We start from the raw sequence: 26,941 nt of genomic DNA, 5'->3' as shown, positions 1-26,941 counted from the left end.
ACGCACAGCGGCCTGTGGTGAGAGCCAGCAGTTAGTTCAGCGTGCTCTGCCGGTGCCGGGGCATGGGGGTGGGCTGGCGACACTGGGAATTGGTATTTGCTGTTGGCCTCCCCAGTACCCCGCCCCACTCCAGCTCTGCCCCCACCCTGGGAGTCCCGTGGTGGTGCAGACGCGGGTCCTAATTGTCCCAGGGCAGGTACAGCTTGTTCCAGACTCGCTGACACCCCTCCCACACAAGACCTTGGCTTCCCAGGGACGCGGGGCAGCTCAGCAGAGTCTCCTCCCTCCCCAGCACCCAAGGTCCTGCCTCCTTCCTTCCACACCTGCTCTGCAGCCACACTGGGGTGGAAGCCCCAGGCAGCTGCTCAAGAGGCAGGAGTTGCCAAAAGAACAGAAAGACATCACGTCCCTTTGCACGCTGGGAAAACGTTCCACAAACGGACTTTGTTCAGCTTGTCAGACTTTGCACATGGCATCGTGAGGAGTTCAGTTAATATCACTATCACATTTGGAAAGACATTGCAGCCTCTGAAGGATAAACCATGAGGGCTGAAATCCACCAGCTTAAAACACAGTCCTTCAGAATACAACAAGGAAGGCCACAGATCCCCAAACCAGGCTTACCCATGGCCACAATGGACAAATTGTTGAGGTTCATGGGTGTGCTCGGAAAACTTTCACAGAATACTTGACTTTAAAAATAAATGCAACAAAAGAGAAAAGAGTTAGCAAGCATCAAAGGTCCTTTCTTCAGCTTGGCCCTTCCCCTACTTCCAAACAACCGCATTTTATCTAAATGCATTTTAATAAAATGCTTTGTGGAGTCGTATTTGCTGTCTCTTCACCTATAATAAAACATGACTATTGAGCATGAAGCTCTGGAGTTGGAAGGGAAAGGGCCTCTTGTGTCAGGGTGTTCTGAACTACATGAATGTACATGATTGTTTTTTTCTTGGCAGGGTCCATGCTGGCATTTCCCCATCAACTGTGATGAATAATTTTATACTTCATACAATGGCGTTTTGTTACAGCATCTACAAAGAGTTCTCACTGGCTCTCACTTGTGCATAAGTGATGTAAGCAGCACAGAGGCCACCCTTTAGATAAGACACATTCTTGATCGGTCCCTACTCCTCAGGTATGGTGGGAAATCTCAGCTTCCTGTGGAATGGAGAGGTCCTGACACAACTCAGTACGTCGTAGATGCTAACATTGAAAACTGACAGCCTTGGGACTTCCCTGGCAGTCCAGCGGTGAAGACTCTGCCTTCCAGGCAAGCGGGGCAGGTTGAGTCCCTGGTTGGGGAGCTTAGAATCCCACATGCCTTACAGCCACCCGCCACCTCCCCCCGAAAAACCTGTAAAACAGAAGCAAGATTGTAACAAATTCAATAAAGACTTTTAAAAAAAGAGTAGACTGAATTTTAAAAAACCTACAAAATAAAAAAACACAAAACAACTGACAGCCAGCTGCCACCACCCTAGTTTGGCTATCTTCCTGGAACTTCCTTTCCTGTGTCTTATAATCAGTGAAAAACACCCACACTAACCTTTTTAACCTGGGCTTCCCTGGTGGCTCAGCAGTAAAGAACCCACCTGCCAGTGCCGGAGATGCAGGTTCGATCCCTGGGTTGGGACGATCTCCTGGAGAAGGAAATGGCAACCACTTCCAGTATCCTTGCCTGGGAAGTCCCACGGACAGAGGAGCCTGGTGGGCCATGGGGTCCCAACAGTAGGACACAACTGAGCAACTAAACAAAAACAAGCCTTCTTTTACAAACATGGTTTAAAAATGACTTTCCTTTGCAATTTTAAAGAAAAATGACAAAATTCTACCAGTCCATTCTTTCTCCAATCACTCGAGTATTCAGGTAGTGAGGGTGACGTCTGGACACGGGCTGTGCTGTGTGCTGTGCTTAGCTGCTCAGTCATGTCTGACTCTTTGTGACCCCATGGACTGCAGCCGGGCAGGCTCCTCTGTCCATGGGATTTCCCAGGCAAGAATACTGAAGTGCGTTGTCATTTCCTTCTCCAGGGGATCTTCCCAACTCAGCAATCAAACCTGGGTCTTCTGCACTGCAGGCAGGTCAGGCAGATTCTTGACTGACTGAGCTACAAGGGAGATGCCCGAACACAAGCTAAGGGCGTCTAAAGCCAAGACGAAGAGTTTCGTGGAGCAGGCATGTTCCTGCATGGGTAACTGCAGCCCAGCCCCAGCATTTAAGTCCTCAATCAGCAGAGTTCTGTCTCGATGTCCAAAGTCATGTTAGAGAAAGAGGGTCATGTGGTCCTTCTTTCTTCCTGACATGCACTCTGGAATCTGCTTGTGCAGAGATCCTGACGCCTCTCCTCACACAAAGCTAACTCCCCACCCAGACAGAGATGTGAAGGTTACCTGAAAGGAGGAAGAGCATCTTTGGAAGCACCCAGCATCCGTCCACACAGCTGCGCAGTAACTGAGGAGATTCCCTATGCCAGGCGCACTGCTGGGGTGTGGAGCACACGGGGAGGACAGGTCCTTACCCTAGTCCTCCAGACTCGAGAAGGAGGACACAGAGGGTAAAGCTCCAGTCACAGGACAGTGGGACAACCGCCCCATCAGACAGCGGTCAAAGAGCCACGTGGTCCCAGACAGGAGGCTGCAGTGGTTCAGGGTCCAGGAAGAACCTGCTACAGGAAGTGACCCTGGGATCCAATGACAAAGGAGTTCGCCAAGGGGGCCAGGGGCCAAAGAGACCACAGTGATCGGACAGGACCTGGCACGTGGGGAAATGTATATGACGGTGATGGGTGGCTGAGTCACTAAGTCGTGTCTGACTCTTGTGACCCCATGCACTGTAGCCCCATGCACTCAGGCTCCTCTGTCCAATGGATGCTCCAGGCAAGAGTACTGGAGTGTGGTGTCATTTCCGCCTCCAGGGGACAGGGGATCTTCCACACCCAGTGAACGAACCTGTGTCTCTTGCATTGGCAGGTGAGATTTTTTTTTTTTTTAAACCACTGAGCGACCAGGGAAGCCCCAACATTATACAAATTTGTACATCAAGGATGAGTTGCACACAGGTAACAGGGGAGTGACCCCCAGATGAGGTTGGCAAGGTCACTGAACAATTCAGAAGGAGCTAGAGCAAAAGGTCTCATTCTACACAATGAACGACACTGACGTTCAGGCCTCTACAGCACTGTACGCTTGGTTATTTTTGTGAAACACAAAAGGCACCAAACTTTTCAAAAATGGATGTTTTAAATCACTGTTTCTCAAACCTAACAACGAATGAGAGGCGCCAAGATGTCATCTCTGTAATAATTTTTTTAATGGATCCAGCATAGAAAGAAACCCTTCTTGGATCTTCATTTTTTTCCACATGCTGTGCCTTTCCTGATTAAAAGTAAGAAGCATCTTACTCCTCTGCCACCTTCTTCCCCTTTTCCATGGAGAGTGGCATGGAAGCACACGTAAAGCAGAGCCCATGGAAACTTGCTGCGTGACTCAGGGAACTCGAGCTGGACCTGCAGGGTGGCAGGTGGGTACCAGACGGAGGGGACACAAGCATACCTATGGCTGATTCCTGTTGATGTTTGACAGACAACAACAAAATTCTGTAAACCAATTATCCTTCAATTAAAAAACAAATACATTTAAAATAAATACATATTTTAAAAAGAGGAATACAGTAGGAATCATATAAAATAAAACTTATAAATATAATGTTTAGAAAAGGAGAAAGAGAAAAGGAACAGTATTAAAAGGTTTTCTGCTCGTGTTAATCGCTCAGTCGTGTCCAACTCTTTGCGACCCCGTGGACTGTCGCCCACCAGGCTCCTCTGTCCATGGGATTCTCCAGGCAAGAATACTGGAGTGGGCTGCCATTCCCTTCTCCAGGGATCTTCACCTAAGACTATTGTCAGGCAAGATAAAAACAGGTCTACTGCATGTATCTGTTCACAGAACAAGAATGTTAGGTCTGGAAAACCCTGGGCGTCTCTTCTCAAAGGTGTTTTTGTTTTGTTTTGTTTTTGGTGGGGTTTTCTGCTTGTTTTGGCTTTTTAAAACAAGGTAATCATGATAGTGTGATCACTCACCTAGAGCCAGACATCTTGGAATCTGAAGTCAAGTAGGCCTTAGGGAGCATCACTGTGAACAAAGCTAGTAGAGGTGATGGAATTCCAGTTGAGCTGTTTCAAATCCTGAAAGATGCTGCTGTGAAAGTACTGCACTCAATATGCCAGCAAATTTGGAAAACTCAGCAGTGGCCACAGGACTGGAAAAGGTCAGTTTTCATTCCAATCCCAAAGAAAGGCAATGCCAAAGAATGCTCAAACTACTGCACAACTGCACTCATCTCACACGCTAGTAAAGTAATGCTCAACATTCTCCAAGCCAGGCTTCAGCAATACGTGAACCATGAACTTCCAGATGTTCAAGCTGGTTTTAGAAAAGGCAGAGGAACCAGGGATCAAACTGCCAACATCCGTGAGATCATGGAAAAAGCACGAGAGTTCCAGAAAAACATCTATTTCTGCTTTCTTGACTATGCCAAAGCCTTTGACTGTGTGAATCACAATAAACTGTGGAAAATTCTGAAAGAGATGGGAATACCAGACCACCTGACCTGCCTCTTGAGAAACCTGTATGCAGGTCAGGAAGCAACAGTTTGAACTGGACCTGGAACAACAGACTGGTTCCAAATAGGAAAAGGAGTACGTCAAGGCTGGATATTGTCACCCTGCTTATTTAACTTACATGCAGAGTACATCATGAGAAACGCTGGGCTGGAAGAAGCACAAGCTGGAATCAAGATTAATGGGAGAAATATCAATAACCTGAGATATGCAGATGACACCACCCTTATGGCAGAAAGTGAAGAGGAACTAAAAAGCCTCGTGATGAAAGTGAAAGAGGAGAGTGAAAAAGTTGGCTTAAAGCTCAACATTCAGAAAACTAAGACATGGCATCTGATCCCATCACTTCATGGGAAATAGATGGGGAAACAGTGGAAACAGTGTCAGAATTTATTTTTGGGGCTCTCAAATCAGTGCAGATGGTGATTGCAGCCATGAAATTAAAAGATGCTTACTCCTTGGAAGGAAAGTTATGACCAACCTAGATATCATATTCAAAAGCAGAGATATTACTTTGCCAACAAAGGTCCGTCTAGTCAAGGCTATGGTTTTTCCAGTGGTCATGTATGGATGTGAGAGTTGGACTGTGAAGAAAGCTGAGCACCGAAGAATTAATGCTTTTGAACTGTGGTGTTGGAGAAGACTCTTGAGAGTCCCTTGGACTGCAAGGAGATCCAACCAGTCCATTCTAAAGGAGATCAGTCCTGGGTGTTCATTGGAAGCACTGATGCTGAAGCTGAAACTCCAATACTTTGGCCACCTCATGCGAAGAGCTGACTCATTGGAAAAGACTCTGATGCTGGGAGGGATTGGGGGCAGGAAGAGAAGGGGACGACAGAGGATGAGATGGCTGGATGGCATCACTGACTTGATGGACATGAGTTTGCCAGGAGTTGGTGATGGACAGGGAGGCCTGGCGTGCTGCGATTCATGGGGTCGCAAAGAGTCGGACACGACTGAGCAACTGAACTGAACTGAAGACAGAGAGAACAAAGAAGGTAACAGAGTGCCTGGGGACACACAGTTCAGTGGCTTCAAACCAGGGTAAAAAGTCATGCCCATTTCAGATCTGATATCATATTAAAACCTCTTGGCTCCACAAAGGCAGTTTTTCATTGTTCTGGCAGCTGAGACAGACACTGAGGGCTGTTCTAATCACAAGAGTACCTTTCAGAAGAGTTTATTGACGTTTTGGCCTGTATTTTACATCTTTGAATTCTCATTTTAAATGAACAGGCTAAAACAGTTTGGGGCCCAATTAATGAAAGTCCTTACTTGATCAAAGAGATACTTCCTCAGAAATCTGACAGTTCAGGGAATAAACCAACCCTGGAGACTGAATACAAATGGGATGCAACCACTGGTGAGGGGGTACCTTTGTGCTGCCAAACCTAATCTCGAAGCATGGCAGGAGGCAGACAGAAGGTGAGGATGCTGTGTTGGCATTTTTCTCTCAGCTCTGACCCTGTGATGATCAGATTATGTATCAGACTTAAAGCTGGTACAGAAGCACCTTGAGCTGTTTCTCACTTTCTGTTCCTGTCTCTATCACTAGGTGTTTTTCCAGATTCTCCTTCCATTTAGTAAGAAAAAAAAAAGCAACTGAAACTAAATTACGTCCTTTCAAAACATTCTCCCTATTCTTTGGAGAGTGTATATAGGGAGATTCGATCAAACGTCAGTTTGATCCCTGGGTGGGAAGTTCTCCTAGAGAAGGAAATGGTTACCCACTCCAGTATTCTTGCCTGGAGAATCCCATGGACAGAAAAGCCTGGGGGGCAACAGTCCATGGGGTAGCACAGAGTCAGACATGACTCAGCATGCATGCATGCTGCTATAGGGAGAGTCAAATTTTTATTCTAGAGCAATTAATTTTCTCTTACTGGCTAATCTACAGCATAGCTTCAGCTGACCTTCCATTCTTCCTTGTTAATTTCACTGTGAGTCCATTTCCAAGACGCTCATGATGTATTTGGTAAACAAGCTCCTCTGTGCAAAGTGAGACCGGGCAGGAGCTGGGGTGCACCTGGGAGCCCCGACGTCTCCACAGACCAGCACTGCCTTCCCGCCTGGAACAGCAGGCAGAGGCGCCCACGTTCTGGAGTGATGCGTGATGGATGTGCTGATCTTGAGCCCTGCCCACGAGGCTGGTGCTCTGTCTCGATGGGAGGGGTAGCCTCTCCCCCCACAGGCTGCATAAACCAGAGACCAACGTTCTTAACCTGCTTCCTAAATATGATGTTCAGGCTGGAAGCGATTGTGCACTTAGATTTTCTCAGATTCTGGCACACATGGTAAGCACTTAAGGCCGTGGCAGAGAAAGCCCCTTTCTCACCCCAATCTACCTGTACATGGACGACCTCCCTCTGGTCAATGGTGACGCCCCGTGTGGACTGGCTGGGGGGGGGGGGTTTCTCCACTGACTGGGGTGCATGGCTGGTTACTTCTTCTCCAAACTCACCATTCTGTGACCACAACAAGCAGGGGTGTGGCTGTGCTATGGCGGGAGGGAGCTGGGAGGTGTCAGCCTGCAGACGAAGGTCCTCCTGCAGGAAATTAAGCGGGACGGAAGACCAGATTGCCAGCTGCTTCTGAGCTCTTTCTTTACATAGACTGCCTTACTGGCTTCCCAAATGGCTCGGTGGTAAAGAATCTGCCTGCAATGCAGGAGATGCGGGTTCGATCCCTGGGTTGGGAAGATCCCTGGAATAGAAAATGGCAACCCACTCCAGCAGTCTTGCTTGGGAAATCCCATGGACAGAGGAGCCTGGTGGGCTACCGTCCATGGGGTAGGGTTGCAAAGGGTCACACACAAGTAAGTATACACACACACACACCTTACTGGTCATCCACGCAGACCCTGCTTTCCTCCAAATTCTATCAATTTCTTAGGAATTCTAGGTAACTGTGTCCATTCTTTACCACAAATCTCAGTTTAAAACATAAACTGCGGTTTCCCTAGGGCTCAGCCGTTGACATATCCTTGCAGGAGAGGCAGGGCACTGCCCACGAGCCCCTGGGCAAAGAGGCCAGGGCGTGGGCAGGGCCAAGGACTCAGGCCTGCGAGCTGAGTGAGGTTTATGGGACTCTGGTACGTACCTATGATTGCAGAAATGGCATTTATATTTCACAGAGTCGAAACCATCCCTCACTCCTGGTCTCCCTGGTGTCTGATTAGTGCCATTGAGAGTTATTGCAGAGGCACTGGAGCACCTGGGGAGTCTTCCTTCATCAGAATAAAATCTCATCTATTTGAGAAAATATGCTCATAACTGCAGAGAGCAGTTAGAAAGCTTTTGTTCTCCTTACCAGCCCCGCTGTCACAAAGTGGTCACATGAGTGCTCTTAACAGGCTCTCTCTAAGAACCAGATCTTAACAAAGACAGGAGAGATCCTGTAATTCCAACTCTACTAGATTCAATTCTTGTTCACAGCACGAAAACAACATCCCTTATACTCATCCGGCATTTATGATTTACAAGACACACCCGGGGATACTACCTCTCAGAGCCTTGCCACAACCCTATGACATGGGAAGGACCGTGTAGATCTGTCTACACTGACAACGAAAGAGACCAAGCCCAAGCTGCCCGCCCATACCAGGGAGGCCCCACAGGACCCTGTGACCCTGGCTGGGGATCCTGTCACCTGGCCACAGTGACTGGGGGTTGGATGTCACGGCCAGGGCAAACTGGCTAATGCCACTAACGGCCAAACTGCCGTAACTGCCATTTTCAGATGGCGATTTTTAAAAATTTTCATATTTTTTAAGTTATTGTTTTAAAATTTTGGATATAGAGCAATAATTTCCAAAATGTGACTGAACCAGAATAACCTTCTAGCTGAGTTCAATGCATATATCTTAAGGTCAATCTTCCGTAAAGTTTAAGTGTGTTTCAATGTGACACTGTGGAAAATTATCTTCACAAAAACACCAGAAGAAAGTTGAAAACATGGATTTAGTGTTTTCCATCACAACAAACTGGAAAATTCTTCCAGAGACGGGAACACCAGACCACGTTACCAGCCTCCTGAGAAACCTGTATGCAGGTCAAGAAGCAACAGTTGGAATCAGACATGGAACAACAGACTGGTTCCAGATTGGGAAAGGAGTTTGTCGAGGCTGTATGTTGTCACCCTGCTTATTTAACTTATATGCAGAGAACATCATGAGAAATGCCAGGCTGGATGAGGCACAAGCTGGAATTAAGATTTCCCAGAGAAATATCAATAGCCTCAGACATGCAGATGACACCACCCTTATGGCAGAAAGTGAAGAGGAACTACAGAGCCTCTTGATGAAGGTGAAAGAGGAGAGTGAAAAAGCTGGCTTAAAACTCAACATTCAAAAAACTAAGATCACAGCATCCAGTTCCATCACTTCATGGCAAATAGATAAGGAAAAAAAATGGAAGCAGTGACAGACTTTATTTTTCTGGGCTCCAAAATCACTGCAGATGGTGACTGCAGCCATGAAATTAAAAAATGCTTTTCTTCCTTGGAAGAAAAGCTATGACCAATCTATAGAGCATATTAAAAAGCAGAGACATTACTTTGCTAACAAAGGTTTTTCCAGTAGTCTTGTATGGATATGAGAATTGGACCATAAAGAACGCTGAGTGCCGAGGAGCTGAGGCTTTCGAACCCTGGTGTTGGAGAAGACTCCTGAGAGTCCCTTGGAGTGCAAGGAGATCCAACCAGTCCGTCCTAAAGGAGATCAGCCCTGGGTGTTCGTTGGAAGGACTGATGCTGAAGCTGAAACTCCAATATTTTGGCCACCTAATGCGAAGAGCTGACTCATTTGAAAAGACCCTGATGCTGGGAAGGATTGAAGGCAGGAGGAGAAGGGACGACAGAGGATGAGATGGTTGGGCGGCACCACCGACTCAATGGACATGAGTGTGAGCAGGCTCTGGGAGCTGGTGAAGGACACAGAAGCCTGGCGTTGCAGAGTCAGACACGACTGAGCAACTGAACAGCAACAGTGCACTCTCTGAAGGAAGCTTTGCCTCTCTCCAGGCTCTAACGGGAGAAGGCCCTGCTAGGCTGAGCACACTCTCCAGGTGTTCCCGATGATTTCTCAGGTGGGCAGTTAGATTCCTCTCAGTGATAAAAACAATTAAGACTCAGTCATCTCAATTAATTGGAACTCAAAGTATTTAGGAGGCCCACTATTATCAGTTTAGTTCATATTGCTCTGGGGCTTAGGAAATTTCTTAAGACCAGATCTTTACACTCAAGGCGGTTATATTCTTGGTGATACCTGTATACAGAGCAATACATAATTAAGCACTAAACTGAGTAAATACAGCAGAAATTTAGAGGAAGGCCAGCTGAAAAGGTCCCAGAATGTTCACTGGGGTTAGCCGGGACTTGAAGGGCAAGAAAAGGAGACAGGAAGAGTTTTCCAGCAGGAGCAATGGCTTGGTTTAGCCAGGAGGGCATGGCCCACCCATTAAAAACAAAAATCTTCCTCACAGTACATTTTAGCAGGACTCAGGCAGCAAGAACCAAGTCATTGGAAGAGACTCTGATACTGGGAAAGATTGACGGTAGGAGAAGCAGACACAGAGGATGAGATGGTTGGATGGCATCACAACTCAACTGACATGAGTTTGAGCAAATTCCCCAAGAAAGTGAAGGACAGGGATCCTGGCAAGCTGCAGTCCATGGGGTCACAGAGTCGGACACCACTTAGCCACTGAACCAGCACCAACAACATGCAATGCATTTGCTGTGTGTGCTCATCTTGAGAATGCCAGCGAATCCGGGCACTCCTTCAGTCCAGGGCTTCTTAGGCGCAATGATAAAAGAGGATTTCAGGACAGAGATCTATTACTCCAGTGGAGGAAGAGGAGATAGCCAGAACCCAGAGAAAGGAAGAGATGGATCCGCTACAGAGGCAGAAGGACCAAGCCTACCAGAAGTCCTGGGGTCAGACGTACAGGGGGGAAAGCCCAGTCCCCAGTAGAGCAAAGGATTAGTAATATTCAAGCATTTTCTGGAAATTAATTTCAAGTTCCTCAAAATCATTTTAAAATGGATTTCGAAAGCCAGGTTATCTTGGGATGTCTAATGAGAGCTAGACTCACTCAGAGACCAACATCTAGGGCTGTCCAAACCCTGAAGGACAAAAACCTTCCTTCCACCCAGTCCAGGAACAGAAATCTATAGGATGAAACTAACAACAGCATCTGAGAAGCGAGAAAGCTCCACAGCTGCTGGAAGTTTAAGCCATTTCACGGCCATCCTGGGGTGTGCAGACCCAGAGTGAAGACCTGGGTGAAGCTTGGAGCCAAACCCTATGGCCGTCTTCACTCCAATGCCTTCTCCTGCCGAGGGCCACAGAAAGTGGGCTCTTTACCTTTAAGAAAGCACAGGGCCTATATACCTAACTACCCCTTTAGAGTGGACACAGGAGTCAGTGGGCCAACTTGGATGGCCCCCACTGCTACAAATATCACAGAGCTCTTGGCACATTCAAGAAAGTAGGGGGAAAGTGCTAATCAAAGGGGAGAAACACTTAAATCAGACACAGCCCTGGACACAGCAGCCACGTGGGCAGAAGGGAGAAGAGGCATGAGCACCTGACAGCTGTGTGACGACCCCTTCCAGAGGGACTGAGGGCTGAGAGACTGTCCACCACACACGTTTAACCAGAGAGATGGAAGCGGCAGGCGGGAGGGGGAGGTGGGGGCCGGAAAGCCCAGGTTAGTGTTAGCTGCTCAGTCATGTCTCTCTGTGACCCTGTGGACTGTAGCCCACCAGGCTCCTCTGTAAAGGGACAGGCATGGAAATAATCATGTCCCGTCTTGTACAGGAGACTTACTGCTTTAAGGAACCCCAGTCTGCCACCTCCAGCTCTGTCAGTGGGTACCGACCCCAATTCATTGATTTTTTTTTTTTTTTTTTAAGGAGCAAACGATTCCCTTACACTCTTCCTCAAACCATCAACCACCTCAAATCCTCAGTGGAAGGAAAGGGTTGGGCCGCTATTTAAATATCTGCCCAGCAAGCTTCCTCTTTCCCACTGATGACAAAGAAGCAACTTCAGCCCAGGGTCTAACAGAGCACAGTGCGCACTCGTTTCAGTCGTGTCCAACGCTCTGCGACCCAGTGGGCGGCAGCCTGCCAGACTCTGTCCATGGGATTCTCCAGGCAAGCATACTGGAGTGGGTTGGCATTTCCTTTTCCCAGTTTCTAAAAGAGTCACCTTCTAAATCCAGAATTAGGAATTCTACCCACACTGATTTCCTTTCAGTCTCCCTGGCAAGCACCAGACTTCTGACCAGAAGCTGGATAATCGGTTCAGTTCAGTACAGTCACTCAGTCCTGTCTGAATCTTTGCAATCCTATGGACCACAGCATGTCAGGCCTCCCTGTCCATCACCAACTCCTGGAGCTTGCTCAAACTCATGTCCATTGAGTCCATAATGCTATCCAACCATCTCATCCTCTGTCGTCCCCTTCTCCTCCCACCTTCAATCTTTCCCAGCATCAGGGTCTTTTCCAATGAGTCACTTCTTCACATCAGGTGGCCAAAGCACTGGAGTTTCAGCTTCAGCATCAGTCCTGCCAATGAATATTCAGGACTGATTTCCTTTAAGATGGACTGGTTGGATCTGCTTGCTGTCCATGGGACTCTCAAGAGTCTTTTCTAACACTACAGTTCAAAAGTATCATTTTTTTCAGCTCTCAGCTTTCTTTATAGTCCAACTCTCACATCCATACACAACTACTGGAAAAACCATAGCTTTGACTAGATGGACCTTTGTTGGCAAAGTAATGTCTCTGCTTTTTAATATGCTGTCTAGGTTGGTCATAACTTTTCTTTCAAGGAGTAAGCGTCTTTTAATTTCACGGCTGCAATCACCATCTGTGGTGATTTTGGAGCTCCCCAAAATAAAGTCTGTCACTGTTTCCAGTGTTTCCCCATCTACTTGCCATGAAGTGATGGGACTGGATGCCATGATTTAAGTTTTCTCAGTGTTGAGGTTTAAGCCAACTTTTTGACTGTCATCTTTCACTTTCATCAAGAGGCTCTTTAGTTCCTCTTCACTTTCTGCCGTAAGGGTGGTGTCATCTGCATATCTGAGGTTATTGATATTTCTCCCAGCAATCTTGATTCTAGCTTGTGCTTCATCCAGTCTAGCGTTTCTCATGATGTACTGTTTATATAAGTTAAATAAGCAGGGTGACAATATCCAGCCTTGACATACTCCTTTCCCAATTTGGAACCAGTTTGTTGTTCCCTGTCCAGTTCTAACTGTTGTTTCTTGACCTGCATACAGATTTCTCAGGAGGCAGGTCAGGTGGTCTGGTATTCCCATCTCTTTCAGAATTTTCCATAGTTTGTTGTGATCCACACACTCAAAGGCTTTGGTGTAGTCAATAAAGCAGAAGTAGATTTTTCTCTGGAATTTCCTTGCTTTTTCGATGATCCAGCGGATGTTGGCAATCTGATCTCTGGTTCCTCTGCCTTTTCTAAATCCAGCTTGAACATCTGGAAGTTCACTGTTCACATACTGTTGAAGCCTGGCTTGGAGAATTTTGAACATTACTTTGCTAGCGTGTGAGATGAATGCAATTGTGCAGGAGTTCAAACATTCTTTGGCAGTGGAATGAAAACTGACCAACCAAGCTGGATAATCACCAGAGAATTAATCCCTTCTTTCTTTCTCCCTTGCCTGGCTTAGGAAGTCTGTGCCCTGCAGCAGTGCAGTTCTGACTACAGCCCTGGGGCTTCCCTGGTGGCTCAGATGGTAAACAATCTGCTTATAATGCAGGAGACCAGGGTTCCATCCCTGGAGAAGGGAATGGCAACCCACTCCAGTATTCTTGCCTGGAGATTCCCAGGGACAGAGGAGCCTGGTGGGCTCCAGTCCCTGGTGTTGTGAAGAGTGGGGCATGACGGAGCAACACTGACTAACCCGGGCTTTCCTGCTCCGCCCCTGTCAGCTTCAGTTCCCTCTGGTTAGGCCGGTCTCGAGGCCCAGGGTCCCTCTAGAAGCGGCCGCCACACACCTGACAGAGGCACCTCCTCTCCCCTCCTCGCCCCTGCGGCTGTCGCAGGCAGGGCTCTGCCTGGTTTAGTGCTAACTCCTGACTAGCACTGCCCGCGGGTCCCGCCCTGCCGGCCCGCCTGCAGCCCCCACGCCGAGGGGCTGCTGAAGCGGGCTGACTCTGAGAGATCCGACTCAGACGTTCTCCAGCTCCTCACCCTGCCACCAGCATAAAACTGAAGTCCATGGCAGGACACACTCCGTTCGGACTCCTGCCCGCCAGCCTCTAGAGCCTCATTCCAGAGCTCTCGCAGCACCCCTGTCCTCTAGACATGCTGCCTTCCACAGTCTCACACACCTGGAGCCCCCTACTCAGCCCTCAAGTCGTGGTTCAAAGCCAACCAGGACCTCCCAGATAGCCCCAGACACTCCTCCACTCACTAAGCTTCACCCAGAACCTCACAGTTTCACTGTAATCGTCTTTGTGCACAGCTGTCCTTCCCCTTGATTATAAGCTCTCAGGTTATCAATATTTGCTGAAATGAATCAGTGAATGGATGAGACAGGCTTATCTGAAGGCAGAGATTTGCGGACACTGGTGTGTGGGTGATTGGTATGGTCATGGAGAAAGGGATCACCCAGAAGGAACACAATGGACCTCATGATGAGAGGAGTAAGGTTAGAAACCAGGAAAGGAAAGATAAACCCTTAGAGTGCGGCAAACCTGTATCCCAGAGCCTAAGGGAGAGGAGCTTCAAGACGGAACGGCTTATACTGAGCTTGTCCTGTACAGTGTAAAATAATAGTTATTGCATTTTCATACTCAATTAAGGAAGTCTAGGTATAAACCTTCCAAAGTTATGTAGACGGAAGCTAAACTGTAGATTCACAGCTGTGTTTTCATTGAGGTAAGTTTTGATCACGTCTCAGTGCTGTTCCTAGGATTGGATTTTTCAGCACAGGGCTTCCTTTACCATGTTGTTGGAAAAACCTGTTCTCCCTTACTAATCTTTCTACATGTAGTTCCGTTTCAGCTTGGAGCTACTCTTGTCACACCTAAGGTAGAAGATTTCTTCAGATTTGGTTTTCCAGACACACAGAGATGTAAACTTACCCCAACTACAGGTTTTTACAGGACTGATATTAAGCCCTTGTATGTCAAAGAGACTGGAAAGAATGCTTGGATTTCTTAACATTTAAACCCGTAAGTTAGGGTGCCTGGTATGGTAACTGTCACTTGCCCCCCAGCAAATACGGAGCCTACAGCAAACGCTGCTGATGGGGGTGGCAGTTTCCCAGTTGAGTCCCTGTGAGCCCATGACACGACAGACAGCTCCTGCCCACCGGTCAGAGTTGGCCCAGTGACCTGGCATCGCCTCAAGGTAGCACGTGCAACCTGACTTGCCCACAGACTCGCCCCGTGTTCACGTCTGCTGCGCTCCGTGCATATTCAGCAGAGCAGCTGTCTGTTAGGAGGACAGTGACAGGAAACTCAGTCTGGCGCTCTGTGACAGACTAGAGGGGTGGAGCGGGGAGGGGAGGGAGGCTCAGGAGGGAGTGGATGTATTAATATGTATCATTATGGCTGATTTGCATTGTTGTAAGCAGAGACACAACACTGTAAAAATTAAATAACAAAATAAGCTACAAGGATATACTGTAAAATACGGGAACACAATCAAATTTCACAATAACTACAGATGAAGTACAACCTTAAAAAAAGGTGTGAATCACTGTACTGTATACCTGTAATTTATATAATAGTGTACAACTATACTTTAATAAAAAAAGAGGACAACGAACAGAAGCAAAATAGTCAAAATGTGACCACTCCACTGCTTTACTATCTCCGCTCTTCCTGTACTGATGAACTGAGAATGCAAGTTTTCTTAAGCTCTTTTTAAAAATTAGTTCTTTGGCTGCACTGGGTCTTAGCTGCAGCCCATGGCATCTTCCATCTTCTGTGCTGCACTCGGGATCTTCAGTCGGAGCATGTCGACTCTCAGCTGTGACGTGTGGGATCTAGTTCCCTGGACAAGAGAGTGAAGCTAAGGCCCTCCCACGTCGGGAGCAAGGAGTCTCAGCCACTGGCCCACCATGGAAGTCCTGTCTTAAGCTGTTAATTTCACACATGCAGAAGAAGGTCATTTCAGATTAAAGAGGAGAACTGAGTTATACGACACGCTGGTTCCAGATTCCCCATTGCCACGGACCACCTCAGGGTACACACCCTTTGTCAAACTGCCTGGTGAATCCTGGGGTTTAGGGAGATAAAACAGCCGCAGTTTGTCTATCACAGGCTCTTGTGTAAAAGTCCTTAGGTGATGTTCCATTATTTATCAAGAATATGATGAAATCCAAACTCCTCTGCCCCAGCTCCCGATCCCATCACACCAGACCTTTCCTTGTGTACGGTCGGATGACCTTTCTCAGGCTCCCTCCTAAGGCTGCTGCTGCTAAGTCGCTTCAGTCGTGTCTGACTCTCCGTGACCCCATAGACAGCAGCCCACCAGGCTCCCCCATCCCTGGGATTCTCTAGGCAAGAATACTGGAGTGGGCTGCCATTTCCTTCTCCAATGTATGAAAGTGAAAAGTGAAAGTGAAGTCACTCGTGTCTGACTCTTTGCAACCCTGTGGACTGCAGCCCACCAGGCTCCTCTGTCCACGGGATTCTCCAGGCAAGAATACTGGAGTGGGTTGCCACTTCCTTCTTCAGGGGATCTTCCCGACCCAGGATTGAACCGGGTCTCCTGCATCGCAGGCAGACGCTTTACCCTCTGAGCCACCAGGTCCATGGGCGTCACAGAAAAGTTGAACGTGACTGAGCACGCACACACACACACACACTCTGCTTCTCTCTTCCACTTGTAAGCCCGCTTGTGATGACGTGAGGCCCACTGGATAACTCAGAACAATCTCTCCATCTCCAGACCCTCCATCTAATCACATCTGCAAAGTCCAGAAGTGGACATCTTGGGCAGGGAGCGAGGGCATTATTAGCTTAACTACCATCATGGTGGTCCGTCTGGAGAGCCCACTTCCTGTCAGAAGACACCTATCCAATTCCTCAGGCATTCCTATTATTATCACTATTATCATGAGGCCCCCTTCCCTCCCACCCCAAGGGCCTTCTTGCAGGTTTTCCGTTCCTGGTACAGATGCCTCTTGGGCGGCACTTACCTTGTTATTTGTGCTCAAGCCTGTCTCTCTGACTAGATTGTGAATCACCATGTCTTACTCATTTCTGCAGCCTTAGGGGCTTGACTATAAAGATGGTGGGGAGGAAAAATGAATGTGATGTTTTAATGAGTAAAGACCTCAGGCAGAGGCAAGACCAATAAACACACAGGGCTTCTGTGCTGAGTATAACTTAGAAACTAGTTCTGACAGCTTTTCTCTGGTCCTTATCACATCATCAACCAAGCCCTTTAATCCTGTAACCATTCCAGGGAGGTTTTTCAGCGAACTTAAAATCAACCATTTGCATCTAAGGCTGTTTCTAACTTTATAATTTTATTCATTTATTTTTTGGCTCTGGTGGGTCTTCATGCTGCACAAGCTTTTCTGTAGTTGCAGCGAACAGGCTTCTCATTGCAGAGGTTTCTCGTGTTGCAAAGCACAGGCTCTAGGGCACGTGGGTTTCAGCAGTTGTGGAGCACAGGCTCAGTTGCCGCACGGCACATGTGATTCTCCCAGATCAGGGATCGAACCGTGTCTCCTGCATTGGCAAGCAGACTGTTTACCAGTGAGCTACCAGGGAAACCCTTTTCTAACTTTTCTGTGATTTGCCATAGATCACAAAGTGCTGTCAAATGTCCTCCTGGGCTTGGCTAGAAAAGGGCGAGCCACACACCAAATGCTTGGTTAGATGCTGCATTGGGGAATTATTATCTGCACTATTTCTGCCCCAGGAGAAGGAAATGGCAACCCACTCCAGTATTCTTGCCTGAGAAGTCCCATGGACAGAGGAGGAGCCTGGTGAACTACAGTCCACAGGGTCACAAAGAGTCGGACACGAGTTAGTGACTGGGCGCATGCACTACTTCTGAATTCTAAGAAATGATTCTTGACCACAGCTGACTACTGTGCTGTGGGTTAAAAGCAACTTCGCCACAGTAACTATTTGGTATTAGGAAGCAGTCTGAGAACACGAGTCCCACCATACCAGATAAGCTTTACATGTATGTAGTATACACAGGAGATTTTGAACTGGATGCACTTCTACAGAAAGGGGAAACCCATTTTCTCAATATTTGACTTGGTTCTTTCTCAGACTTCTAAAATTTTCTATAAATACATTAAGAAAAATGTTTAGGAGCAATGAACACCACCAACCAAACTTTTTGACTAAAATGAAGAATTGCAGGTCTAATTTTCAGAAAGAGTCAGCATGTTGCTGTTCTTGTTGTCTGGACACGTGCAACCTGTTTTCCCATTCTTCCCATTCCATTCCAGGAAGCAAGCAATTCGATGTCAACTTGCTATGGAGTCAAATGCTCTTGTTATTAAACCTCAGTCACCTACAGGCAGGGCACACAGCCCACATGGGGAAGTGGTTTAGAGCATTTGGAATGAGAGCTGGCACCATCTCACCCACGAACAAACATTAAAAGCTATTCACAACCCAATGAAAAGCAAACATACCTCAAAAGTCTATTAGAGTCTATAAAGAGCACAAAGCAGATGTTTTATAACACACTTAATAAATAAAACAACAGTATCCACTAAGTGGTGCTTTTGGACACCAGCTTGAGAATTAGAACTAACTATTCCCCGCTGGAATAAGGATTGTTTCCCTTGCTCCCGAAATCCAGTAATCATAAGGGTGGTAATGGTGCTAAATGTTTCAAGAACCAGCAAAAACTGTGGTGGGATCTACAAACTGCATTTGTCATGAAAGTTATAAGCCCAATAGAACTGCATTGTTCTAACTTACTCCTTTCTGAAAACATTTTTTTTTTCCATCTTCCATTTCATCCTGAACAATTTTACTATGTTCAGCATAGTAGCAACTGAGAAAAAATGTTTCATTTAGAAGCAAAAGTGAGAAAACTTCATCAAAAAAACACTGCGCTTCTGCCACACGGTATTTCCAAATTCTTATACATATAAAATACCGTACAATAAAGATGGTTACAGTAACCCAACTTCTGAAAAACAATGACAATTCAACCATAACAGATTCTTTTCTACACCGTGAGCAGATAATGCACCTACAAACATTTTTTTTTTCCTTTTTGCTAGTTTTCTTTATAACTCTTGCAGGCTCAAGTTTTTTGTTTTTTGTTTTTTTTTTTTTGGACGGGAAGGCGGGTTAATGGTCGAGCTTAAAATAAATCGGCTTTGCAATTACTGTTTGTTAAGCCGATGAAGCACGTTTTCTCATTCCACGCCATGAAGCAATTCGATGTCAACTTGCTATGGAGTCAAATGCGACAAACTCCGGGAGCTCCAGCGGAGGCGGCGGCTTCCTGAGCACATAGCTCCCCGCTTTCCTGCGGCACCAGGATGCGCCGCCAGCACTCGGGGCCTGCGGGGCCCAGGACAGTGCACACCCCTCATCCCGGTCACTAAGGTCCGGTGACCCGGGCGGCCCGGAATCGGCGAAGGCCCCGCGGTGGCTTGACGTCCCCTTTCCTCCGAGACCTGCCGGCTCCTCGGCTGCGCGCGGTGCACACCGTGCTCCTCGCCGTGGGAGGGCTAAGACACGAGCCTGGGATGCGGTGTCCCCAAACCGCTGCTCTGGGATCCCGTAACATCTTGCGACCCTGGAGCCCACTGCGGGGACACGGGCGCCTCCCAGAGCGCAGCCCCAGCCGCGGGCTCCTCCAGCCCCAGCGCCCCAAAGTTGCGCGGCCGCGACCGGGGCGACTCGGCCACCACGCGGTGCAGGGCTCCCCACCGCCCGCGCCCCACCCGCCGGCGCCCAGCTAACCCGGCTAACCTGACGCCGCCTCGCCACTCCGGCGGCTGCCGTGCGCTCCTCGCCATGGCCAGCCCGGGAGCCGCGCCGTGCCGACGCCCGCAGCCTCTCGGCGGCTGTCCCTGCCCCCGCGCCGGCTGATGTGCGGGCTGCGGAGCCTCCCGGAGCCCAGCCTCCCCGAGCAGAGCAGAGCGGAGACGAGCGGCCGGGCGGAGCATGCCCAGTGCGCGCGCCGCGGCGCCGCCGGGTCTTCGCTGCAGCGCGGCGGGGCGGGGCGAGCGGCGGGGCTGGGGGCGGTGGGCCGGCCCGCGGGGCTGGGACCAGGGCCGGGAGGTGGGGCGCGGCCCCTCGGTCCTAGCGGCCCCGCGGCGGGACCCCGCGCCCGGCTGTCCCCAGCCAGCGCCCGCTCCGTGCGGCCTTGGCAGTGCCGGGGGAGTCCCGGGCTCCCGCCTTCAAGGCTGGGGACCCGCTCTGGACTCGCGACGCTGCACCGCTCCCGCACCTACCCTTGCAGGGACCCAGTGCGGCCGCGAGGAGCCGCAGGAGCGGGACGTCAGCCGGCGGCTTCTGAGCCGGCCCTCGGGATTCTAGAGCTCCTTCTAGACTACCTGTAGTTTCCAAGTTTTCTCTAGAGACCGCTGCGGGGCTTTTTCAGTAAGAAAAGACATTTTCCCAGGCGCCTGCAGAAGTTGAGCGGCCCGGCCTCGCTCTGCAAGCGAGCCTCTTTGCAGACCCGCGGACCCCGCGGTGCGGGGACCCGCACCCGGCTCTTTCTAGGGCCGCCCCCACCGCGGCGGCCACGCCCAGACACGCCCACACCAGCTCCCGGGTCCCGCCCCCAGGGCTGCGGCGAAAACCCGGCGCGGCGGACTTCTCGCGGCGCCGCGGGGAACGTCGTTCGCCGGGCTGGAGCCGCACGAGGGCAGGCTGACCCTGCTCGGCTCTCCCCACGCCGCTCTCTCCCCGTCCTCTGTGAACCTCGCGGGCGAGCGTGCCGACCCCCGCCGCCGGCCCGGCCGCAGAAGCGGGTCAGGACCCGACTGAGCATGCTCGCCCGCTTGCCGCCGCGTCTGGACGCAGCCGGGCCTCTGGGTCGGGCCGCGCAGGGGCGGCGCAGGTGCGCGGTCCGGGCGCAGGTGCGCGGGAAGCGGCCGCGTCGGGCGTGGAGGGGGTCTGGCTCACGAGCGAGTAGACCTAGAAACCCTATTTTAACATTACTTTCAAGAGCTCAGGAACTTTCAGCTGTTTTCTTCTTTCAGGAAGCCTGAACCCTTCATTCCCGTCTCCAGGGTAGGAAGCATCTTTGACAACCGCACGAGGACACGACATTGTCACCTGGTTTTTCAAACCTTAAGGCCTTGTCCTCACTCTCAGGTCATTTTGCAATATGATAGTCCTCTTTGTCTTCAAACAGGGCTTCCTCTGAGACCCCACACTCTCCAGAGCCCTGCAGGACTGCGCTCGGCCACCTTGGACGAACTTGAAGTGGGCGTGGGAACTTCTTGGGTCACGGTCACCGAGGAGAGGACGGGAATGGAGAGCTTCCAGCAAGGAGAGTCTGCAGGCTGGAGAGGCGTCAACTAAAGACCCCAGAGAGATGCCTTCAGATCAGTGGGGTGAGGCCTGTTTCCCGTCTGGGGTGGGATGCGGGGAGCGCTGGCCCACCAGATTCTACGCTATGGTGGGATCCCCTACATGGGGTGGCATCACTTTCCCCTCGTCTGGTCCCAGGGCAGCGCCAGCGTGCTGGGGGACACCACCTGTCGTGGAAGGTCACACAGGCAAAGAACTTCCTGGAAAGCTTACTCTGGTACTTCTCAGAGCCCTGCCTTGTGCTGGGGTCCCCGCCTCTCTCTCCCGTCAATGTCCCTGCCTCCTGAGCCCCGCTCTTGAGCTTGCCCAGGCTCCTTGGCTGTCCTCAGCGCGAAGAGTTTAGCCTGGGAGAGGATGGGTGAGAATTTGCACCGGCCTGTCCCCAGCAAAACTGAACTGTGGTTGCCCCTCAGCCGCATGTCCTAGCTCAGTGACCAGTACGCTTCTTCTCGGCTGTACACCCTTACAGACGTCGTCCCGGAGTCCCTCATCCACTTTCCCCTGTTGTCTAGCTAGTTGCTGGCCCACTCACCTGCCGGTAGACCTCGCTGGGGCAGACCCACCACCTGCCCCACCCTCTTCAGTCACATGATCTTGGCCATCAACCAGAGTAATGACCTTCTAGAGGGATACTCCGTTAGTGATCTCTTCAATCCATCCTGTCTCCACACACTCTTCTTTCTAAGCAAACTGTATTTCAATATGTCTGCTAAAAATTCTTACATGGATTCCCAGTGCCTTCAGGATAAAGTCTGAGTTTAAGCATGAACTGGCCCCCAGCTCCCTCTCTGAATTAGCGTGTCCCCCATCCCAGTGACTTACCATGCAGAGTCACACCTCTGTGTTCCTGTAGCTTTCCTGTGCCTCCTTTCGTCTTGCTCACCCCTTTACAGACTTACTTCTTCAACACCCATTGCAGGTTGGATGTTCTCTGACTTTCTCAGCGCTTCCTTGTGGGCACCTTGCCTGTTCCATATGCTCTGTCTCCATCTGACACACCTGACCTTGATTTATTTTCCTTCCTCTCCACTGAACCCAGGCAGCATGGCTGTGCAAGCTCCTGTGGACACTCTCTGTCCTCATTAAGACTATGCTTAATAAGTGAATGATAAATTTATGCACCTCTATAATATTTCAACTTCATTAACTTAAAAAATTCTTTTCCAGATTCCACATTGTGTTCAGTTGCATTGAGCAGCTTCAGCTGCATGCAACAAATTCTGGTACAAATATTTTCTAATTTTCCTTGTTACAGCTTCTTGGTCTTGTATGTGCTCAGTTGACTGTGGCACCAGAGACTGTGGCCCACCAGGCTCCTCTGTCCATGGGATTTCCTAGGGAAGAATACTGGAGCTGGCTGCTATTTCCTCCTCCAGGCGATCATCCCAACCCAGGGATGGGACCTGCATCTTCTGCAGTGGCAGGCAGATTCTTTGCCGCTGTGACACCTGTGAAGCCCATAAATACAGCTCCTTAAATACACTCATCATTTAAAAGTGGACATTTAATTTCCAAATACATGGGGATTTTAAAGTATGTTTAATATTAATTTCTCCTTTAAATGCTTTCTTCTCTGTAATCACCCTCTGTGTTTTTTTCAGTCTTCTAATTTTATTGAGGCTTTTGATGATTAAGTCAAAGATCTCTCCTTGTCACATTGCACTTGAAAGCATGTGAGTTATTTTCAAGTATCTTTTGACATTGATTTCTAGCATAACTCCACAGTGATAGAACAGATTCTGTATGATTTCAATACCTTTAGCCCGTGAAATTTTTGCACCTGGTTTTACGTCCCTGGATGTGTTCCAGTGTCTCCTAGTTTACAGTCTATGGGAACTTGAATAGAATTTGTATTACGCTGTTGTGTGAAAATTGCATAAATCTTTATTATATTGAATTGGTTCATGGTACTTTTCAGGTCTACTGTATCCTTCTACTTTTCTATATTTTCATTCTTAATTTTTGAGATTTTTATATTGAAACTCCAACTAAAAATCTTAATTTATCTACTTAAAAATAATTGTAATATATGGTGGAACTATATGTGACTTTGTTCTGTGTTTTCTAAGCCTCCTGGAAATGTGTTGTCATATGTTCATAATTTTAAAAAAATGACAGTAAAAAAATAATGCTGCCAAAAAAATATCCTTTCTGAGAATTGTAAGGAAAAATACTAGAACAAAGTTACATCATATGCAATTTGCTGAATGGCTGTGCTCCTCCGAGTGATGTCAGTGAGACCTCAGATCTGACCTTTGGCCCAGTGGATTTTTTTCAGCTTCAGAGGTCAGGGCGTGTCTGCTGAGCCAGTCCCAGGTCCTTGTTTATCAGTCTGTGGCTGCAGAGTTCCGCGTGGTATTGCTCATTAATCCGCAAACTCCTTTGTCCTCTCTCCTCGTTTCCTTCTACAGCGTAGTCATAGCCTTCTAATTACAGGTTACTCTTAGGATAGATTGTGTTTGTTTTTTTCCTGTTGAGAGTGTGGCACCAGGGAGGGCAGATTAACCATTTAGAAGGAACGTACTTTTTTGAGTCTCTCCTGGATCTCGTCGCTTACCTGGCAGGACTAGCGCTTGGAGCTGACTGTGGCGGGACTGGCCCCCTGCTTCAGATTAGCTGGGGCTGGTTGGCATGCCCAGACCTCCTGGGCAGAGTGGACCAGAGCCGGCAAGTCCAACAGGCCGTCCAGGTGACACCTGGGTTCATTTGAGAAACACAGTTGTATGTCATATGGGTAAAAGAAAAACACTGACTCCCAGAACTTCAGGTTGCCCCTGTCATGGTTTTCTCAGATGGAGAGCTGCATGTGGGCGGGAAGCTGTCTCAGAAGTGTTACCCGTGTGTATGCTTGTTGATCAACCAGGGCTTGTGTTGGGGAGTCTGGGGGTCCTCACCAGCACAAGATAAGGCAGCTGCTTGCTCCTCTGTGTGCTTTACTTGGTGGCTGTTAGGCCACGTGTGAGTCCCCAGCACTCATGTCCTCAGGGAAGCCCCCCTTGAAGGGGGTTGGGGGCTGTGGGTGCTCTGACCTGACCCCTTCCTGGAAGAGTCTGGGAGGTGCAGCGTGACTCTCATTAGGCAGTGTCCTTGTTCCTGGGAGCCTGAACAGGCATGGGGCGGGTGGGGGAAGCCTGAGTCAGTGTTAGGAAGCATTCCCTTCCTTGTTCTGGATGGAGACGGAGCACTGATGCTGGTTCTCTGAGGGGTGTGTGCACGTATGTGGTTGGACCAGCCAGCCGGACACCGGCAGGGCAAGGGGCTGCCTGTGACTCTTGCAGGACTGGTGACCCCGCTGGGCCTCACACCCTCTCCAGCTGCCCTCTGAGGCCATGGCAAAGCCCTGGTCACCTTCCAGCTGAGCCTGCTGCCCCGGGATTTCATTCCGGACTGTGACTCGGATTAGGGACGTGGTTTATGGGCAGGAGAGGGATGAATCCAGGAGTCGCCTCTGTGTACAGGGTCTTCCCCAGAGGAAAGGTGTTGGTGCAGGAAGGTCGGGGAGGGCATCTCAGGAAGGTGGGTGGTGGTGGGGGCTTTCTAAAACTGGACTTCAGAGCCGTGTTTCCCGTGGATTCTGAGAAAGTGATCTCTTGTGTGTAGCCTTTGTTCTGGTCTTTGAGTTTACAGTCACCTCTGGAAGGAGGAAGGGAAGACATCCCCTTCCCCACCGTGGGTCAAAGTTGGGTGACCCGTGTAATGAAACTGACAACCATGTCGCTGATCGGCAAGTGAGAAACAGAGACGCAGAGAGGTGCCCCGGGAGCTGCAGTCGGGAGACCCCTGTCGAGTGCCGCTCTGCCCTGGACTTTGCCTAGAGGGGCACCTGCAGCCTGCAGACCTGGGTGGCAGGGACCGTGGACCCCGCACCTGAGAACTCCAAGGGGAAGCGAGAGAGTCGGGGTGTGGTTTTTGTGCTGGTAATTTCCATGCTTCGCTCATTTTTTAGCAATTATGTGCTAGAACTAAGAAGGAAGGGGCTTCCCAGGTGGTGCTAGTGGTAAAGAACTCCCCTGCTGATGCGGGAGACATAAGAGACTCCAATTAGATCCCTGGGTTGGGAAGAACCCCTGGAGGAGGGCATGGCAACCCACTCCTGTATTCCTGCCTGGAGAATCCCATGGACAGGGGAAGCTGGTGGGCTCCAGTCCATGGGAGCCCAGAGAGTCAGACATGACTGAAGCGACTAAGCACACACAGGAAGGAAGGAAAGGAATTCTGTCCTCTGTTTATCTTGTGGGTGCTTATGATAACAAGTGGCTCCAGCTGGGACGAAGGCTGAGGGGAGCCCCAAGGTGCAGCTGAACCTGGTGGGCAGCGGCCCAGGTGGACGGCAGGGGAGAGGAGCCTGGTGAGGAGGAACAAAGGGAGTGGGGAGAATAGGTGTTGGCCCTGCAAAAGGCGAAAAGAGCTGGTCTAGGAGAACTGAAGGACTGGGAGGCCCAGAGGCCCTGCTTTCCATGGGTACTGGCTTCCTCTTGGGCCTTTCCCTCTGCCAGGTTCCAGTCAAGGGAGCTGGCAGTCCAGGTCTTGCCCTGGGGCGGCGAGGGTGGGTGGTGGGGGTTGGGGGGGTCAGGTTCTGCAGTCAGCAGCATGGGGGCATTGGACAGCTACACAGGGATTATCACCACAGTGATAGGATGCGGCTGAACTTACTTCTGATGCTGGTACCACTGTAACTTGAGCCTTGTCAAGGAAATTAAGTTTCCCAATAGATTGAAACTCCTTCCCCATCACAGGAGACACACCCAAGTGTGCCAGGCTTCACTCTGATCCCTGCCCCGTCTCCCTAACAAGTGCAGCGTCTACCATTGCTACAGGAACAGTTGTGGGGTGTGTTCTCCATGGTGGGCAAGTGTGCTTGTGAATCATTCTTCACTGCTTGCAGCCATGCAGGGGTTGACCCCGCCGAATCATCCGACCCAGTACAGAAGAGTCTCCTCCTGGCGGGACCACACCCGAGTTTCAGGCAGACACAAACTCTGCACCTTCTCTTCAGCAGGCATTTCAATCTCATCGCATATAGATTCTGGTATGTAAGCCAGGCCAATAAATTTTGCTGAATAACATATTGGAATTGGTGTTAGAACTACATGTTGGAGGATCTTGGAGGCAGGCGTGTAAAAATACAAAATCTGTCATTCAGTTGGTTAGTGAGAAACGCCATCCAGGCTTTGGGCTCCGTCTATGTCATGTTGATTTGGTTTTTCTCTCTGGTGAAGTGTTTTAGATCTGTTACCAGCGTGTTTCTCCCTTATTTGGGGCAGCTGGCAAAAAGGCAGAGCTGCAAATAAATCCTGGATGAGTGTGGGACGGAATTCATGTAAATTTTTGCAAAAGACTACTAAGTGGCTGGTTTTTCAGCATCATGGTTCAAGGGCCCTCTATTGTGATAGATCAGCATTTCCGCTATTAATTTCAATGAACCTTTCCTTTTGCTTTAATAGGAATCCTAAAATGTCTTGGAATCAGCCCTTCCTTGGGGAATGTTGTGACTGTGCGTATGAACTGACGAATGCGCCAGTTTGCTTATGTTGAATGGAAATGATGGGCTGTAGGATCAGGGAGAAAGGCAGTCAAAAGTTGCTGACACACCCAGTGACAGTGGCTGGTGATGTCCGGAGCCATCTGAGTGGAGCTAGGAGAGTGCTCTGCAAGGCTGGGTCCACGTGGCTGACTTCAGTGATTTACAAGTCCATGTGTCTGTGCTTGGCCTGTAGTCCTAATGACTGCAAATGGGCTGAGCTAACCAGCCGGTCTTCAGGAACCTCTGGCTGGTACATGAATATAGCATTTAATTATGT

At 49.4% G+C, this 26,941-nt stretch overlaps 1 protein-coding gene and 1 long non-coding RNA gene across 4 annotated transcripts in view; one reads left to right on the top strand and one right to left on the bottom strand.

The window, feature by feature from the left end:
• Nucleotides 1-20,348, bottom strand: part of MFAP3L (microfibril associated protein 3 like) — a 46,708-nt gene extending 26,360 nt beyond the window's left edge. Inside the window, exon 1 of one of the 3 annotated variants that reach the window (XM_069576775.1) lies at nucleotides 20,054-20,348. The gene's annotated coding sequence lies outside the window, so the exon portion shown is untranslated. Of the gene's footprint in view, nucleotides 1-19,568 lie in introns of all 3 variants that reach the window. The other 2 variants (XM_069576777.1, XM_069576774.1) reach the window with 2 other exon arrangements.
• Nucleotides 19,888-23,283, top strand: LOC138433706 (uncharacterized). Its single transcript, XR_011254435.1, has 3 exons — nucleotides 19,888-20,683; nucleotides 20,962-21,163; nucleotides 22,396-23,283. It is a non-coding gene; the product is annotated as an uncharacterized lncRNA (long non-coding RNA).
• Nucleotides 23,284-26,941: the final 3,658 nt, after the last annotated feature.

Source organism: Ovis canadensis, chromosome 2, assembly GCF_042477335.2.
Source record: "Ovis canadensis isolate MfBH-ARS-UI-01 breed Bighorn chromosome 2, ARS-UI_OviCan_v2, whole genome shotgun sequence".
NCBI lineage: Eukaryota > Metazoa > Chordata > Mammalia > Artiodactyla > Bovidae > Ovis > Ovis canadensis.
The sequence above is the reverse complement of the archived record's forward strand: the minus strand, read 5'-3'. Positions and strand labels throughout refer to the sequence as shown.